Raw genomic sequence first — 20,662 nt, forward strand, 5'->3', positions numbered from 1 at the left:
AAGAAAAGGAGGTTTTGCCTCGTGCTGTTCTCTCTATATCTAGCACTTATACCAATGTAAGTATAATACATGAAGATAATGAAATTCTCATATGATGAATAAATGATCATGGTTTTCTACATAGCATTCAGTCCTTTTTATTGGATATTTTATTTATTGACATTTCAAATGCTATTCCCTTTCCCTGTTTCCCCTCTGGAAATCCCCTATCCCATCCTCCCTCCTGCTTTTATGAGGGCGCTCCCACACCCACACACGCAATTCCACCTCCCTGCCCTGGCATTTCCCTACACTGGGGCATCAAGCCTTCACAGGAACAAGAGCTTTTCCTGCCATTGATACTCGACAAGGCCATCCTCTGCTACATATGCAGCTGGAGTCATGGGTTCCTTCATGTGTACTCTTTGGTTAGTGATTTAGTCCCTGGGAGCTCTGAGAGGTCTAGTTGGTTGCTCTTGTTTTCTTCTTATGTGTTGCAAAACTTTTCAGCTCATTCAGTCCTTTCACTAACTCTTCCACTGGGGACCCCATGGTCAGTCTAATGGTTGGTTGTGAGCATACACAACTGTATTTGTCGAGCTCTGGCAGAGCCTCTCAGGAGACAACTGTATCAGGCTCTTGTCAGCATGCACTTCTTGGCATCCGCAATAGTGTCTGGGTTTGATGTCTGTATATGGGACGGATCCCAGTTGGGGCAGTCACTGGATGGCCTTTCCTTCAGCCTCTGCTCCAAACTTTCCTCCATGTTTCCTCCCTTGAGTATTTTGTTCCCCATTCTAAGGGCTGAACCATCCACACTTTCATCTTTCTTCTTCTTGAGTTTCATGTGGCCTGTGAATTGTATCTTGGGAATTCTGAGTTTTTGGGCTAATATCTACTTATCAGTGAGTGCATACCATGGCTTTTGTGGCCAGGTTACTTCACAGAGTTTGGTATTATCTAGTTCCATACATTTATCTATGAATTTAATGAAGTCATTGTTTTTATAGCTGAGTAAGTACTCCATTGTGTAAATGTACCACATTTTCTGTATCCATTCCTCTATTTAAGAACATCTTGGTTCTTTCCATCTTCTGGCTGTTATAAATAAGGCTACATGAATATAGTGGAGCATGTGTCCTTGCTATATGTTGGGGCATCTTTTGGGTATTTGCCCAGGAGTGGTATAGCTGGGTCCTCAGGTAGTACAATGTCCAATTTTATGAGGAACCGCCAGACTGATTTCCAGAGTGGTTGTACCAGTCTGCAATCCCACTAACAATGGAGGAGTGTTCCTCTTTCTCCACATCCTTGCCAGTATCTGTTGTCACCTGAGTTTTTGATCTTAGACACTCTGACTGGTGTGAGGTAGAATCTCAGGGTCATTTTGATTTGTATTTCCCTGATGATTAAGGATATTGAACATTTCTTTAGGTGCTTCTCAGACAGTCAGTATTCCTCGGTTGAAAATTCTTTGTATTGTTCTGTACCCCATTTCTAAAATTTGTCTTGCTCATTTACTGCTAGATATTTCCTCTTTCTCCACTTTGTAGGCCGAATGAAAATTCTATACAACTTCATTAGAACAAATGAAAATGGGGGAAAATTGGGGAAAGGTAAATTAATATATGATCTAAGATGGCACTAAATCTCAGAAACATCTTCAACATTTCCACTTTACAATTTTGTTTTCCTTAAAATAATCTACCTGTATAGTAGTGGTGGCTTGAAAAAAAAGGGCACCCATAGACTCATATACTTGAATGCTTAGTGAGTGCTTTTAGAAAGTGTGGTCTTGTGGAATGTGTGTGGCCTTATTGGAAGAAGTATGTCATCTAACTCTCCAGCACAATGTCTGCAGGCCAACATGTTTCCCACCATGACAATAATAGACTAAACCTCTGAACTGTAAGCCAGCCCCTCAAAAAGGGTTTCCCTTTATAAGAGTTTCCGTAATCATGGAATCTCTTCACAGAAATAAATGCCCTAAGACAGAAGTGGGTACCAGGAGTTGGGTATTTTTGTGACATGCATGACCTATGTTTCTTTTTGGCAGAATGTAGATTTTGGGACTTCGGATTAGGAAAGCAGTTGAACACTTTTAGTGGGTCTTAATGGGCCCTACTAGTAGGAGCAGGCAAGACAGTGGTACTGAGAACAATATAGATTATGATGGCCTGGTGTTGTGTGTAATATTAAAAAATAATCCATGATATTTCTGGCTATGCTCTAGTAAAGCAATCTCCCTACCCCCATGGTCCCCATGTGGTAGCCACCCAACTCGTGGTTTGCTTGCTGCAAAACCTGCTCACATTCCCAATCATCTGCCCCTACAGTTAACTGTCACAAATCCCTGTAACCCAGTAACATCAAAACTCTAGAGGCTTGTAATTTATCAATCATATTTACATCAATAAATTTTCAACCTACAAAGTGTCCACACAATGGACTCAGAACCAATTAATACTGATACAAGCTGACCACTTAGATTGAACAAATTGTCCTCTATTATTCTATCCCTTTTATGTTATTCATAGCTACCTGTGGCTATTTAATGCCATGTGGATCAGGTTCATTCTCCCTCCATCTTCTCTGTCTTTCTGTCCTTTCTGTCTCTCCCTGTCCCATCTCTAAAACCCTCAGCCTGCCTTCTTTTTCTAGTGCCGGATCACAGGCCCCACCCTTTTCTTGTGCCTGCACTCACCTGCACAATAGACAGCAACCCACAGCCTTGTTCAAGTGGTTTCAGGGGAGAAGAATATTAGTAAGTAGCCTAGAGTTCATTTTTGTGATATTTTAGAGAAGAATGTGGTTCCTTTTTATCCTTGTCGAAAATTCTAATTGAGGATAAATTTAAGAGTTTTGGCATTGGTAGAAGAAATTTCAAAATGGCCTCATATTGACTGTATCACACAATTATTTCTGGCTAGGCTTATGTAGATCTATAATGAAAAGGTGCAAAGTAAAATATAAAGTATATAGTTTGAAGAGAAAGGGGGCACCAGGAAGCATAATGGAGCTAAGTCCATTGCTCAAGGAGATAAACAATTTTTAAAGAAAAGTCTTGTTTTAAATAGAATAAAGGGTGGTAACTTCTGAGCAAAACTCCACCCAGTTAAGCTTCTAACTTGTGAAAATGAATTTTAAAAAAGTTTAGGGTTGGGCATGGTGGCAGATGCCTTTCATTCCAGTATTCAGAAGGCAGAGGCAGGTAGATCTCTGAGTTTAAGACCAGTTTGGTCTGCAGGGTAAGTTCCAGAACAGACAAGCTGAGACAGTGAAGGAAACCATTGTAAACGGAAGACTGGTGAAAATGTGTTTGAACATTTCTAGCCCCAGCATAGCCATGTTCTAGCCCCAGCAAGCAACAGAACTTGACCATGTGGTTCTGTCTTTGGAGTCAGGATATAAAAAAAGATTATGGAATCCCCTTCATGACTAAGGAAAGATGCCAAGGTCAGATATATGTCATGGGTTGTCCCAGAGACGTCACTGTGTGGTGCTGTGAAGGTGAAGCCTGTATTGCCTTAGAAACCCCAAGATGTCATAGATGCCAAATTCATGAGATACCTGCCAAGGAAATCTGCTCAATGGGAGTAGAATCAGCTTAAGAGAAAAAATGTATTACAGTCAATAAAGTTGAAAAGATTTGAATGCTGAATAGCACCTTGACATCAAGCATGAAGATGAAGAGGTTGAAGTTTGCACTGATAATTTTGGTCTTGCTTTGGTTCAGTATTTCCTCACTGTACTCCCTCTCATCCCTTTTGGAATTTTGGGATGTGATCTGTTTTTTTACTTTGATTTTATAGGGCATTACAGTTAAAATACCGCCATGAGTCTCAAAAACAATTTTAACTTTGTTCTTTTAAGACAGTCTGGAGACTATGTTAGATTATGCATGGGGACTTTTGAAGTTAGACTGAATGCATTTCTGCATTATGATATGGCTATAAGATTATGGAGGGTAGGGAGTGGAATATGGTGGTTTGAATAAGAATGGCTTCTGTAGGCTCATAATTGAATGCTTAAGGAATGGAGTTAGGATAGGTGTCTTTGGCAGGGTATGGTGTTACACACCTATAATCCCAGTAGCTTGGGAGGCTGGGGCAGGATCATACTTGAGAGTTCAAGGCATCCTGGGTATCAGGATATGTGTGCTTGTTGAAGTAGGTGTGGCCTTGTTGGAGGACACATGTAACTAGGGGTGGGCTTTAGGGTTTCAAATGCTCAAGCAAGATGTAGTGTCTCTCTCTTCCTGCTGTCTGCTGATCTAGATTCTGAACTCTCAGCTACCTTTACAGCACATTGCCTGCCTGCATGTCACCATGCTTCCCACAATAATGAACTAAATCTATGAACTATAAGCCAGCCCCAATTAAGAATTTTTCTTTGTAAGAATTGCCATGACCAAAGCTGTTGCATATCCGAGGGATATGTTCATGTAGCTGGTCTGCCTTTTCTGGCCTCGGTGGGATAGGATGTGCCAAGGACAGGGGGTACTCATGGGAGCCCCTACCCACTCAGAATAGAAGGGGAAGAGGATAGAGGGAAGGTTGTGGGAGGGGGTAACTGGGAGCAGGCATGAGTGGAATGTGAAGTAAATAAATAAAAATAAATAAGTAAATAAAATTAAAAGAGTTGCCACAGTCATGATATCTCTTCACAGCAATAGAAACCCTATGTAACTCAATAGCCTTCATGAAATCCCCCCCTTTTTTTTACCTGAGTTTTAGGCTCCCTTCCTGCCAACACCCTATGGAATAGCAGAAAATACTGTCCTTTTCTTGGAGGCATCTCTTGCCAAACATTTTATTCCCCTGCATAGCTGCATGCAGTCCAGAACCCTCTATGAAGTTCCAGCTAGCATGTCTAGCAAAGTCCTCTCCATACCAATGTGATAGCTCATAACAAGCTAGACGGATAAAGGGGCTATGTGTGTTGCGTTTCATATAATTCCTTCACTAATCTTCCAGAAATCCAAGTTGGTTCTAAAGCTATGATTCAATTGGGAATTTACATGTCCAGATGCTGAAGGTCCTTGTACCCAATTATTTTTTTGACTTATCAATAAAGATGCCAACATCAATAACTAGGCACAGGGTAGGACACTGAGAATTGCACAGGTAGGATCCAGAAAGGAACAGAGAATCACCATGACTTGGGGTAGAAGGGTGGGAAGGAGATAAAGCAACCCAACCATGTGAGACTTCTGCTTAGTGGCCACTGACCACTGCCCTGATTATGCCTGGGGTAGCAGGGAAATGTTTAGGAATGTCCATCCTTTGAGTTGCCCAAGGTACTTTAAAATTAACTTGTGTGTGTGTGTGTGTGTGTGTGTGTGTGTGTGTGTGTGTGTGTGTGTGTGTGTGTGTTTTCCATTAGCAAATCCAGATAGCTCCTGGGCAGGTATGTGCATGCGATCTGCTGGGAGCACAAGCAGGTGTAGCCAAAAACTCACTGCTATAGCTAGCTCTAACTTTTTATTCCTCGTATAAATTCTCTTATAACACGTGACTAAATTTTAATCTCTTTAAGAGGAAGCAACATCCTTCCTAACACCCCACCTACTTCATACTTTGTTGCTTGAACTATCTGGTCTTATTCTTCAGAAAGAATTCAAAAATCCATACTATCAAGCTTTACACCCTGGTTTATAATGGGCCATTAATCTCATATTTCTTCTGTACTAACAAAGCCACCCCTGAAGATACAGCCCAGTTCTCTCTTCTCTGTGAATCTCACTTCGTATCTTCAGTTATAATCTGACTCCTAATCAAACTCTCCTAGTCCCATGTGATTTTCATAACTCCTACAGTAGAAGTTCTTGTTTCTCTATTTCTTCCATATTTTCAAGCACAACTAATTTTCAGACTGGATTAAAAATCTTTGTGAAGCTAAGAGCATAAAATCTTGAGTTGGTCAGGAAGAGAATTTCAAAGTATTTTAACGGAGATAATTAACCAAAAGACTATAGGACATGAAAGATGGCTGTAAAGTATGTCTATGTGTTGACTGAATTCTGTATTTGAAAAATTCAAACAAATAATTCAAGATGCTATGAAACTTTAGTGTTTACATCTGGTTCCCAATACTAGATTCTTTGATGGTGACACATGGATAAGTTTCCTACAGTTACATTTTACAGGAATATAAATTGACAGGATGTGCTTTGGTGATATATCCTCCTGTACACTGGATTAAAAGTCATTATAGATGTGACACAAAAGAACACATTTACCTACAAAGGCTAAACTGAAGAAATTTCAGGTGTAAAAGAGAATTCAATCACACTGATGTATAGAGTAACAACACTTCAAGAATTATGATGATGATAACCCCATCAGAGTTGTACATGATGGAAAAAGTACATTGTTCAGGCAGAATTTTGTGCCAAGCATTATGACACATACATGTAGCACAATATTCAAGAGTAAAGAGAAGGACTGAAAATTTGTGGACAGCCTGGAATATATAGTAAGATCCTGTCTCAAAATAAAGAAATAAAATGTACAGAAAATTATCTGTGGTGAAATGGCTACTAGCACCATTTGGTTTGAATCCCCCAAAATCTACACTAAAAAGCCAGGGATGGTGGCACTGGCCTACAATATCAGCACTAGAGAGCACAGAAAAGCAGTTCCACGAGACTCATTGGCCACCCAGCCTATTCAAGTCAGTGAAATTCTTATTTAATGAGCGAGTCTGCCTCAAAAGAGAGAATGATCAAGAAAAGCTGCTGACAACAAACTTGGGCCTACACATGCATGTGCACACATATGAGTACAATCTTACAGTAATAAGAATTTATGACATATGTGCATACAAAGATTAAGACATAATAAAATAAAAAGAACATCATTTTGTCAGCCAGAAAACCAAACTTTATAAGCCTAATAAAATGCGGATATCTATCTAGCAATGTGAGAGAATGTCAAACTGGAAACTGAGTCTCATTCCCAGCATAGTTATACACCCAAGTTTTTTAAATGTAAAGTCAAACCCTGAGGGGAGGTAGACTGGCTTGATGGTCTCAAGGCATTGTCTGGGTCTATAGATCATGACTGGATTCCAAGGATGTGAAACAACTGCCCTTACACTAGACAGGTGTTGGAACACTGAGATGGATAATGATACTCAGAAACTTGAGAAAAACACACTTTTCCAAGGTCTGGAAAAAGACCAATTCCCTATCAGAATATGTCATAGATAAAGAATAGAACGGATGAGAAGCAGAAAGGAAAGTGTTTCCACGGCCTCTGATTATAGCATTGCTTTCAGTGCACATATATTTTCTGAAGCATTTTCCCCTTGTATCCAAAGTTACAATAGTAGTAAACAAATAAGCAGTCCTTCACCATCAGAGAATCAAAGCAAGTCAGACAGAAATATTAAAATCAAAGATTTTATCTTTTAGAGGACCACATGTGTTGACACTGTGTTGTTTAATCTACCCATAGAAGGTTTTCTGTGCCAACAAAAGAACAAAGTACCCAAAACTATTTCCATATTCCACCATTCACCTTATCACAAAACTGCATAAAGATGTGCTCAATATTCGCTAAAGTGGAAGATGAAATTATCCTCATCTTTCCTGTAGTTCCTGTTATGCAAAATGTGTGAAGATGATATTGGATGGAACAATGAGAGAATTTCTGTGTTCTATTTTCATTCACAGATTCAACTCCTATTTCTCAATTTGGTAGCATTAGAGGATAGGTTTTGGTAGGTATTAGGTCATGGGGGTGAGTCCTTATGAATGGGAAAGATTCAGAGTCCTTATGAATGGAAATGAGCAAAGACTTCAGAGATTTCCCTTGCTTTGTTCCACCATGTAATGATACCACAAGAAGACAACAATCTGAAACCCAGAAAATTGACCTCAGTAAAGCCCAACTTCATTAGCACCCTGAAACCCAAAGGATTCTGAGAAACAAATTCCAGCTGCTTAAGCCTTTCAGTCTGCAATGCTTTGTTATAGCAAGGCAAAGTGATTAAGACAGGTTCTGCAAAATCATAGCTTTAGCACATGAGAAGCCTTGAATCTGCTTCTTTGTAGCTATATTATCTTGTCTTGGAAAAATATGGTCATCTGAAATGAGAATGTACTAAGACAGCTACAGGATATCTGTAAGGAGTGTCTATAAGAATTGTGGATGCTGATGCAGATAAAGCACCTAATACATCATAGGCTCTGAACAAATATTAGGATTTTCTTTTTCCCTCTAAACTGACACCTCTATTTACAAACAAATAGTATTTGTGAAGAACTATTAAGTTGGAGTTTATAGTTCTCATTCATTGGAGTAAATTCAGTTAAAAGTTAGCCTATCAAGAGACATAGACACCCAGTGCTTAATTAACTGCCATTGCTCCACAGACTAACGAAGTTAAAGCCTTCCTTTAGCCTGATCATACTTATCTAGTGGATGTATCAGCACCAAACAAGGGCCGGAGCCAGGACTAGGAAGAATCAGTACAATGTTATGAGGTTTTACTTAAGAGACAAAGTTATTTTGTCAGTAATAAAAGAAGAGATTAGAAGCGAAGTAACAACTCCCCTTTCAAACATTACACCTAATTTACAACACAGTGGCAGCAAGGAGAGCTGTCCTATAGATAAAAAGTAATTTGATAAAATAATGGCTGCCATTTTTCTACTGCAATTGCTCTGCAACATAATTTATAGAAACCATATTTCTCCTCCCTATTTTTTGATGACAGCTAATGGGAAAACATTCAGAAGAAACCTCTGATAGCAAGTTAAGACCATTTGGAGCAATGAGACTGAGCCATTTTTAACTGTTTCCTCAAATTTTTTGGCAAGTCTTATCCCCGTTTCATCAAGGATAGTCATGGATGACTTTTTTAAAACTTTCCTAAAACTGAGGATTTTAGATTAAAAATGGCAATAAAATTTGTTACGATCCGATATTGCAAAGCTGCTGATTCATCTGCACGGTCGAGATGCTCATAAATCAGTCTATAGTTCATCACTGTGAGCATTAAAATATGCAATTCAAAATTATATGCATAACTCCACAGAGAATGTACTCATGTTTTTTTTATTAATTGACATTCTGCCTTATTTGTTCCAAATAAATCTTATAGTAATTTAAGTAGTACCACAGAAAAAAAAAATGAGACTGATCATCTAAAGGACCCAGATCAAATACCACTTCTAATAACACCTGAGCTACACACCCTCATTTCTAAATTTACTGTGAAATTGTTATAATAAAGAATAAAACAACAATATATTACTTTTCATTTTTAGCCACTCTTCTTACAATTTCGAGTTTTCTATAGATGTGTATTTCTTCTTTTTTATCTTGGTTTGGAGATTCCATGCGATAACAATAACCTGAAAGTTCATCTTGATTGTCAGTTTCATGGGATTGAAAGTCACCATGATAACAAACTTCTGGGTCTGTCTGTGGGTGAGTTTCTAGATTACATTAATACATATGGTAGGCTGCACATGGATGGTATCCTTTCACGGTTGGGGAGAGGGATCTGAATGAATAAAGGAAAAGTGAGTTAAGTGAGCAGTGCTCCCAGATGTCTGTGGATGTAATGTGAGCAGCCTGCTGCAATGCCTCCCACATTCCCTTCCCTACCTAATAGGCTATAGCTCTTCACCCATAAGCCACTTCCTCCTTCAGGTAGCTTCTTGTCAGGTATTTGTTCATAGCAGTAAGAACAAATAAATAAATATGCTGTTTGTTTATGGTCTCTGCAGTTGCTGATGCAGTACCTTTCCATCTCAGCACATGCCCCACCTATTTGTAGTTATTCTGTACATGTGTCTGTGTGTCTGTCATTTCTTCATTCCCTCATCACCCTAATCAACTCAATACTTAAGCCATATAGTGTTTTTCAAAGTTATACATGTTGAAGTTTTCTATTAACCTGGCTAGTATCCAATAATTGAGACAGGACTGTTTCATTTATTTAACCGCTTTAAGGCACAACAACTGAGCAGAATTAATCTATTTTAAGCCTTTAAACTAATCTGGCTGCCTTGCATTGTATGGCTCTCTCTGTTCCAGATCTTTTCTTCCAATGTCTCCTGAACCATCTCCTCATGGCTGAATTCCCACTTCCTCTCCCTCTCCCTCGTCTGCCCCTGGCTGAGAGGAAGTCCATCCCTATTCTCTCCCCTGCTCAGTCATTGAGACAGGAGAGTCTCAGAACAAGAATTGCAGCCAGACATGGGGGCACAGAAACTAGCATTCAAATAGTACATGGATAATCTTGACACCATTCACAATAACATTAGGCCTACAATATAGAGGGCAGCAAGGCATCATAAAACTTGAGGTAACTTGGACTACTATTTTCCAAGGTATCCACATAGAAAAAGTATTGGAGTGACAGCCTGAATGTAACTATATTCAACAGACAAATCAGTTCATTCCATTAATGAAATGGGGCAGAAAAAGGGGCAGAAAGAGTGTAGAAGAATGTGAAAGATGTTGAAGAGGTCTGATGCAGTGAAGTGTCTTCTACACACCAGAGGGACATTGTACACATGAACTCAGACAAGATTTGGCTACAAGATTTGGCTATCTGCACATGATCTGCACAAGATCAAACTAGTCACCATTCAAGCATTGTGAGGGGATAGCATATGAACCCCTAAAGGGATGTGTCCCCTGGTAAGTTGCCCATGTTCCAGGATGGCCCCATACCTATGTCCATATAGGTAGCATCAATTGGACTCAATGGGTTATATATGAAATGTTAAAAAGGAAGAGTGCATGCTGGAATATAGATAATCAAAATACATTGTACATATCTATGAAACTCTTAAATAAATAAATAAGAATTCTTCCTATTTTCTAAGGTACAACATTAGAAAAAAATGCTAATGCATAAGTCAGAGAAGTACTAGCTAAAACAGAGTTCTATACAGTCTCACAATGTCTTTATTTTGGTTTTAGCAATGATATTTTAAAACTGAAAAAATGATAATCTAGGATTGGATTCTTAGTACAACTAGGTCAATATATGGTTCCTAAATATTCAATAAGGGATTTTTTTATAGGTCACTTAATCATTATATAGTCTCTAATTATTTTGACACTTTTCTAATTAATATGAAGTTGTTTTGTGTAATGGTCAATAATAAAAACATGTTATTAAATCCAGGTTTTTATTTAAAATACAATGTGGGAAATAATGACTCAACACTTCGAAGCTAACTGAATTTAATAAAGGGATCTTCACTGTGAAATAGGCATAAAATTAAGTTTAATTCAGAATATGTTGACAATCAGAGAGCATTGAACAGGGGGGAAAATGATATTGCCATGCATTCTTCCCTTGAAATTTTGTTCAGTGTGGCCAGCAAGGTGCTAATGTGTAACTACATGGCAAGAGCATTCCTGTCATATATGCCCCTCAGCCAGGCTCTCGAGGTTTTCTAAAGAACTTTTCAGCAGTTACAAATGCATTCCTTGGCCCTAGTTGGCTACTTCAAAAGAGGAAATTCCAGACTGTCCTATGTATTAGTCATCAGAAAATTGCTTTGCTCTGAAAATGTACAACAGATTTTTTTGTCTCTCAAATTAATACAGTTCTCTTAATCTCTTAATGCTTTCTCTTTCAACTCCATTTTTACCTTTGTCCTATACTCCATCTACCAACTCAAATACTAACACTTAATGTTTGTTTGTTTGTTAGTTTGTTTGTTTTGTTTGTTTTAGGGGAAGCACTTAAGCCACAGCGTGTTCACAGACCCAGAGGACAAGATGCAGAAGTCAATTGTCATATATATCCTTGGGTACATGGTCCTTATATCATGAAAACTGGGGATCAAACTCAGGTTCTTGGGTTTGCTAGCAAGCATCTTTACCTACTAAGTCTCCTCACTGGTCCACTAAATAATATTTGGATGGACATTTTCACTCAAAATGACTGTCGAAGTCTAAATAAATATACCCACATGTCTCTGGGTTCTTTTTTACTACTCTAGACACTGAAGCACTGTTCTTAACCTTAATTGATCCTTGTAAATCTGATAAAAAAAAACCTAGAGTCTCACCCCCTCACCCCCATTTAAAAAGAAAAAAGAAAAAGGAAAAAACACACCCATAAATTTTACAAAATCATTAACTATATTAAACAAACCATTGTATTCCCTTAACCAAGTAAGAGTCCCAAGTTGATACTGAATTACATATTTCCCTAAGGCAGTCACAACCACGACATGGTAAATACATACAAGCTTACACTCCAAGTCATTTATAGATGTTAGACCCCTCCTTTTCTGCTGTCAGTTAAACGTGTAGCAAGAATGATCTATTTCTATTAAATGTGTCTTAAAAGTGGATTTAAAAAAAAAGACAAGTAGGCCTCTCCTACTCTTTAGAGAATTCAATGTTTTTTAAGTTTTTAAGCCTTTCAAAGGCTTCTGTAAACTTGCATATGACATTCTCAAGATACTATTATCCAACGGTTCTGTCTTCCCATAGTGCTTTGCAAACAATGAAGTCAATAAATCAACTCTATTTCTATACTTGAATCTAATCACGTTATATGTTAAACTCTCTTCTTTCACATCACAGATGAAGGCTCACCAAAGCCCAAAAATATCTCCAGTGTGAAGTCAGTCTACTCAGGCTTTTCTCCTTCAGTGTTTCCTTTCCAGTTTAGTAAATGTTCAAGTTAATGGTGAGACAAAGATGGGAATCATCTTTGATGTACTCAATTATACCATCACATCTTTTAAATGTTCAGCATCAATGCATTACATTTGAATCCACACAGCAAACAAGTGGCCATGTTGAGATCCTGAATAATTCCTTAAAAAAGGAAGGAAGGAAGGAAGGAAGGAAGGAAGGAAGGAAGGAAGGAAGGAAGGAAGGAAGGAAGGGAGGAAGGGAGGAAGGGAAGAAGGAAGGAAGGAAGGAAGGAAGGGAGGAAGGGAGGAAGGGAGGAAGGGAGGAAGGGAGGAAGGAAGGAAGGAAGGGAGGAAGGGAGGAAGGAAGGAAGAAAACAAAAGCACTCAGCCTTGTTTCTTAATTTGCTTTGACCAGGTAAAAACCTTAAGTGCTTTCTAGTGAAATCTATATAAAATCCTATTTCTCTTAATCCTGTGAATGCTAAATAATCATGGATATATTAAATGTTCATTGTTGAATTGACATAGATGTTTATTTACATTTAAGTTATCCTGCACAAGTACTTATATCTCATAATATCTGATTTTTAAAACGTAGTTGACATAACCATCCTACAGAAAGCCCTCAGCAAGGTCACTTATCTGGGTAGTGTCCTGGTGACAGTCTCCATAGCATTGTGACAACTTTTGTCCTGACTACCTTTCCAAGAATGATTGCATGTCAAATAGTCCTGAAAAGATAAAAATAGAGTGTCCCTCTGGGGAAGCAGAAGGTTTATATAACAACCAAACTCCCTTTACAATATGTCCTTACATGACAAAGTTTGACAAATTAGCTGGCAGCCTCTTTTATAAGCCTAGGGCTCCAGATCCCTCAGTTGTTGCAAGGGTCCACTGTGGGCACACCACCCACATCTACCACTGCACACAGCACTATACAAGTCAAGACAACAAGAGGAAATTTTGAGAGCAGCAAGTTCAAGTTGGTAAGACTCTGATGTCTTCTCCCTGCACGCTAAACTATGGCAAACTTACTTCCTGTGTTAGATGCAAGGCAAAGTCTCAGAACCTTTACAATTTTCCCACTAAGCTGGATAAGAAAAACCAACAAGATAGCAAAGAGTACCTAAGGCCTTCTCCGTCTGACTAAGATGGAGAAAGACCCCAAATGAATTCCCATGCCTAGACCAGTGAAAAAAATGTATAAAATCAACATTGAACATGAGGTCACATAAGACTGTACTCTTTAAGGGAAAGGAAACAAAGAATGCTCAGAAAGAGTATCTAGGCTATAAGAAAGGGAACCCACAAAGAGCTCTGTGATCTACCTATGGAAAGACAGCAGAGCTGAGAATCCCAGGAGGCCAGGTCACTTAGTATCCAGTTGAAGAAGAACAACAACAAGCAATAGTCCACACTTTTAATAGCCAGTGTAGAAAACTCATGGTTGACAGAGCACACCAGGTGAGCTGTTTTTGGTTCAGTAGTGTTCCCCAGGTAGTTTCCTGGCCCAAAATGTCCCACCTATGCAAAAAGTACACTGTGTCCAATATCTGTCTCCCACAAAATCTTTTCTATAACCAAACCATCTTCAAATCTCTTCAAATGGTTCTCTCTGCTTCTTATGCAACCCTTTCCTTCAAGAGCTCAAATTTTATATCCTGTAGCAAGGGAAAAAATGGATATACCCCCTCATCCCTCATCATTCTCACTTTCAACCCTGGACCCGACCTGGCACTCTCTGATATTTAGGCAGGAGCCATCAGAAAAAATCCACAGCCACAACAAATAATGTGGGTCACTGTGTGACTCATATCAGGATAAAAATGCTACAAGATACAATATCTTTAAGATAATCTATTCAGGCTTTACATTTCTTCAATGTGGCCTTTGGTGTCTGCTTCAAATTACTAATGAATATCTTACTATTATCTTCATAGGAAGCTTTGGTGTATTATAGTTACTATAATTCTATTGTGATAGATCCTTTAGAAGTTGGCAGATAAGAAAGCAGTAACTCCCCTTTTCCTAGAAGATAGCACCTCCACCCCTGTATACATACATGGATATTTTCATACCTACCCTATATCAGTGAGACCTGCAAGGGTGCCAACACTTTCACAGCTAGAACTGCTTCTCCTTCCCAGGGTTGATTCTTTGCTCGCAAAGTGGTTTCTGTGCTCAGTTTTAACTGTCACTATTTCCAAGCCACTGGATTATCAGCGCTGACAGGAAATTTGTGCTGCATAGAGATAATTTCCCTGGCTTTGGCCACTTGAACAGTCCAGTTCCTTCCCTAAATAGAAGGATAATTAAAGAAAGGCAAGCAAAAAAGAAGTATGGCCAGGGCAAACACCTCCCACCCAGAAGATTAGCTGGTGCTAAGAACATATCAGTCAACTTAGTGATTTAGAATCATATCATAAGGAAACAGTTTGTACAAGCAAACCCTGAACTTCTTTGCCATTGGCTCTGAGCTGCAAAAGGATTCAGTCCAGATAAGATGAAAATGTAAGCTGTCTGTAAAAGGGGAACATTAGGAGCTCTGCATAATAAAACACCACTCCTGAAAATATATTTCAAGTATGTGCCATCATGTGTGCCAAAACAGAAAAGCAACATACTTGGGAACATCCTTCTTCCATAAGCACATTGATAATGTAGAAACCTATATGCCCAGAACACTTTCTTTAAAAAAAAGATAAAAAAAAAAAAAGATAAGATCACATGTAGACAAAAGTCTTGTGGATGCTTGTCAAAAACTGAATAATTCACTCATTGCCCATCCACATCTGGAGTCGCAATGAGATTGTTTATTTTTCTTGAGATTTGAATAAAAATCCAAAGTCCTATTTCAGTATCCAGAACCCGAGTCCCCTTGGGATGGGTGTCAAGAACCATCATTAAAATTGGCAGTGATTGCTGTTATGGTGACAGTGGAGACTGGCAGGGCAGGCTCGGGAGAATCAGCACCTTTAATCCCCATGAGCACATGCAGCTAGCTCAGTGCTGGAGTGGGGATTCAGGGAACCCTACAGTAAGAATGCCTTGTCATTCATGTACTGTGAGGACAAAGGAAAAGACAGGACTTTTGATCCAGCACTTCCAGCAAACACTATTTACTGTCTTTGCTTCTGTGTACTTCGCTTCCCTTCTCAAGCTGAACGGATAGGTAGGCATTCAGAAGCAATGAAAGCTTGGCTCTGATCAGTGATCCATGTATGGCAGGTGCTGAGAGGCCCACAGCAACACTCAGCTGCATTTGGCATTATGACAGGCCCTCAAGACTGTGATGCTAATGAAGCCCCTGAAGCGGCATGCATCTTCCAGCACTCAAAGTACCACATACCTGAGAGCAAGGAATCTTCATGGGCTCATTGTTCACTCCTGGTGCACATGGTAAAAACTCATCCCATTGCTAATTCTGTTTTATTCACATCTTACTATTGGCATCTGGAAGGGCACTTGGCCTCTTTCCACCATAGCTCCCATATTCCTCCAAACTGATGCAACTGCTTGAGCTGTAATACGGTATCTGAATCTTCAATATACACCCCAAAAATCACTGACTACTTGTGCTTTTATTATGCCTACTCACAAAGTAGCAAAACTGCTTCTGGCTTGAATACTACCTAAGCACAATTTTATACCAATATAATGATTAAGAAAAAGAAACAGGAAAAAGGAAATGCTTTAAAATCTTTGATGTACTAAAGGAGATGCTCAAAATACAAAGGAAACAATTTCAAAAGCAAGCATTGAGCAACCACTGAGAAACAATGAGCCATCAACACTCCACAGTGAATGCATACATACAAGGAAGTGCCTTCAGAAAAGCAGGTGTGATGCATCTGTATGCGCTGGAGGCTTTGCTTTGTTCTTATTTATTCTAAATTTATCCCGGGTGCATAGAACTGCAGAATTCACATGCCATTCTGGAAGTCTCTCCATTCATCCCACTATCTCTATATAAAGACTGGCAGGTGGGAACCTGGGGTGATAACATACCTGGGGTGATAGCAGTGGATTTTGCCACATGCGTCTGGTCTACTATGCACATTTTTTTGAAGTCAGAAGAAATACCCTTAGAAGCAAAAAGCATCTCATTAGTAGAAAAGAAATTATAAATAAGTATCAGATTTTTCCCCCAAAATAGTAGCCAACTAATGATATTTAAAACAGGATTTTACTTTCCACTAATTGTGAAGTTTATTTAGAATTGTACTAAATCAAGAGTGGAGAGACAGCTTTATTGAATTATCCACTAGAGATTTATGAAGGGAAAGTTAAACCAACATTTAAGTTAGCATCAAATAAAATAAGTACAACAGTTAGAAATATATGACAACCTCGCAACAAAAATCCACACTGGAATTTTACATTAAAAGTAAGTATTCATGGTTTAAATCTGACTTGCTAGAGAGATGGCTCATTGGGTAAGAGCATTTGTTACTGTTGCAAAGGATACAAATTCAGTTCCTAGCACCCACATGGTGCCTCAGAATCATCCATAAATCGAGTTCCAGGAAATCTAATCCCTATGACCTCTGTGGCCAGCAGACATGCACATAATGTAAGGCATGCATGTGGGTGAAATATTAATACACATAAAATAAGACATCTTTAAAATAAAAAATAAAGACATCTGACACTTAGTCCAGATGACAAATGCTAATAATTTTTCAAATATGGTTGTCAGCATAGCAGAATTCAAAGTTTCAAAGTACCCAGAATTTTAGAGGGCTACAATGATAGTTGAAAAATAATGGTTAATTCAATAATCCAATATTCAAAGAATAAAGACAGTCAGCATTCTGTCATTTCCTTAGGCAAAAAAAGAAGAGACAATTTAGGAATACAGATTTAAATGCCCTCTTCAAAATTAGTATCCTCTGTCTCTTATTGCCTTACTGATGCTGATGATTAATAACAAAGGCATTGAGAGGGTAGGAAAAGCTCTACAAGTGATCTGAGATGATTTCCCTTGAGGCAGCTGTTGGTTTTCTAGATTCAGATCAAATCTTAGCAATAAGAATTTGTTCTTTCCTTTTCATGATGTGACAACTAGGCCAAGAATGGTAAAGAGACCTTCCAACGTCATTCAACTAGCTTTCCAGAAACAGTCTCTCCATTTAAGGTCTTTGTTCTTACTGCAAACTCTATTTTTACATTGCTAGTAAGTTAAGCAGCGTTCTGTCACTAGGACAAAATACCTGACAGAAATAATCAAAAGAAGGAAAAATTACGCTAGTTCATGATTTCCAAGGCTTTGGGTGGAGATTTGTCTATATCCATTGGTTTGAGCCAAGGCAGGGCAGGGTATCAGTGTAGAAGGAACATATGGAAGCTGCTTATGTTACAGTGGTGAGAAAGCAGAATAACAGAAGGGGCAAAGAACAAAACACACCATCTGAAAACTCCTTCCTCCAATAGATCTCTGCTAGTTGTCCAACACCTTTCAATTGTGCCATTGATTTATAGATCCACAATCATTTAAAACATTAAGGTGGAACTTTGGTGATCCAATCAACTCTCAGTGATTGGGTCCACCAACTGGAGATTAGCCCTTCAACCCATGAGCCCTCGGATGAAGGTGGGGTGGGGGTCGACTTTCTATCCAGCGGGTCATGTGCATGCCTTCAAGAGGAGTATAATCTTCACAGAAGATATGCATTGACAAAAGAGCATGATGTGTAGGTCAGACAGGGAAGAGTTTTCCCCATAGGCTCCAGTCTATAACCTAAAAGAAACCATGCTGGAAATTTACATTAAATGTATTTTTAAAAACTGACTTGCTGGAGAGATGGCTTAGCAGTTAAAAACATTTGTTGCAAAGGATATAAGTTCAGTTCCCAGCAGCTACATGTAACTCACAACCATCCATAACTCCAGTTCTAGATCTGTTACCCTCCTCTGACTTCTTCAGGTGCCAGACTAGAAGAGTCATAGCCTCACTGATCCATATTTGATAACCTTCTCCATGTCCTAGACAGAGCTGGTTAGAAATGACAGCACTTCAAAGAAGCAAAAAGAAAAACTGCCCAACATCAATGCATGCCCAACAGAAGTCCAAATACAGAGCCATCTGATTGAAATCTGAAGGTCAGACATCTCTATTGGAAGCATGAATATTCAAGTGAGTGACTTCTGGGGCCAGATACCCAGTTAGGCATTAGGAATACAAAGTAATTAACAGATACAACTTCTGTCTCAGCTTCTCACTTCCAAATAGAAAGGTAACTGGGTTGCCATTGGCCATAGTGTTTCTGGAAAAAAAAAAAACAGTGAATTTGACAGGCTAACCATAAAAATCTATGATTTTTCTGCCCCTGCTCCCAAGAAGGAAGAAGCACTGAGTGAGTACAGGGTTTAGGAATCATAGGTAAATCCCAGACCCCCTTAGCAACACTTTCATATATAGATCCCACCCAGTAGGATGATCTCTTTGTGTCCACGTAATCACTAAATGGAATTTAAGGTCTCATAGCTGATTGTCTACTTATCATGTAAGGAAATCCAGATTCCTATGAAAATCTCTCAGAACATCAACTGTCAAATTTAGTTCTTATTGGATATAAGTTATAAGTCATCATGGAGTGCACATGATTGCTAATCTGGGCTAGGGCCTACAAAGCATATACTTATCAGAGATTGGTGTGAAGGGGCAGAAGCTAGGCATAAATTCTTAATACCATGCTTTTAATAAATTCTGACACTGGAAAGGAGTGTGCTTCAATACTGCAGCAAATAGCTCACAACATATTCAGAGTTGAAAGCTAAGGCTGTGAATGGCAACCTATTATTCACACTATGTGCGCTCAGAGGAACTCTAGAGACTGAGAAATCCATGTTCAGGTGTAGTCCCACAACGACAGCTCTTAAAAGGCTGCCTTTAAGATACTCCAACATATAACAAGGACACATGCTCCACTATGTTCATAGCAGCCTTATTTATAGTATCCAGAAGCTGGAAACAACCCAGATGTTCCTCAAAAGAGGAATGGATACAGAAAATGTGGTACATTTATACAATGAAATACTACTCAACTATTAAAAACAATGATTTCATGAAATTCTCAGGAAAATGAATAGAACTTGAAAATATCATTCTAAGTGAGGTAACCCAGTCACAAAACACATGGTATGTACTCACTGATAAGTGGATATTAGCCAAAAAGAAGCTCAGATTACCCAAGATACAACTCACAAACCTTATGAAACTCAAGAACAAAGAAGATCACACCAAAGTGTGGATGCTACAGTACTACCCAGTAGGGAGGAAGAAAATAATCTCTGGGAAGTAGAAGGATAGAGGGACCTGGGAGGAAGAGGAGAGGAGGAGGGAAAAAAAGGGCCAGTTCAGATATAGGAGGAGATGGGGGAGAAGTACAGTAGATCAGGAATTTGAAAGTAGGTATAGCAGTGGGGGAGGGCGAACTGGGGATAGCCACTAGAAAGTCTCAGATGCCAGGGTCCTAAGAGGTTCCCAGGATCCAAAAGGGAAAACTTTAGCCAAAATACCCAACAAAGGGGAGATAGATAGAACCTGTAGAGACCATATCTAGTGGATAGTCACGGCCCCCAGTTGAGAGATGGGGCTACCTACCCACTTCAGAAATATTAATCCAGAATTCCTCCTGCCAAAAGGAAATGCAGGGACAAAGAGTAGAACAGAAACTGAAGGAAAGGCCATCCACAGACTGCCCCACCTAGGGATCCATCCCATCTGCAAACACCAAACCCAGACAGATTTCTTGCTGATGCCAAGAAGTGCTTACTGGCAGGAGTCTGGTATGGCTGTCCCCTGAGAGGCTCTGCCAGAGCTGGACCAATACAGATGTGGATGTACACAGCCAAACATTGGACTGAGCACACGGACCCCCATGGGGAAGTTAGGGCAAGGACTGTAGAAGCTAAAGGGGTGTGCAACTTAATAGGAAGAACAACAATATCAACCAATCCAAACCCCCAATGTTCCCAGGGACTAAACCATCAACCAATGAGTACACCGGGGATACCCATGGCTCCAGCTGGATTTGTAGCAGAGGACTCTCT

General features: G+C 39.2%; 1 long non-coding RNA gene across 1 annotated transcript in view; it reads right to left on the reverse strand.

Moving 5' to 3' along the window:
* Nucleotides 1-14,896, reverse strand: part of LOC134479371 (uncharacterized) — an 84,927-nt gene extending 70,031 nt beyond the window's left edge. Inside the window, exon 1 of the long non-coding RNA XR_010052644.1 lies at nucleotides 14,690-14,896. This is a non-coding gene — a long non-coding RNA (uncharacterized LOC134479371). The remainder of the gene's footprint in view (nucleotides 1-14,689) is intronic.
* Between the last annotated feature and the right edge of the window lie 5,766 nt (nucleotides 14,897-20,662).

The sequence above is a fragment of the Rattus norvegicus genome, chromosome 6 (assembly GCF_036323735.1).
Source record: "Rattus norvegicus strain BN/NHsdMcwi chromosome 6, GRCr8, whole genome shotgun sequence".
NCBI classification, from domain to species: Eukaryota; Metazoa; Chordata; class Mammalia; order Rodentia; family Muridae; genus Rattus; species Rattus norvegicus.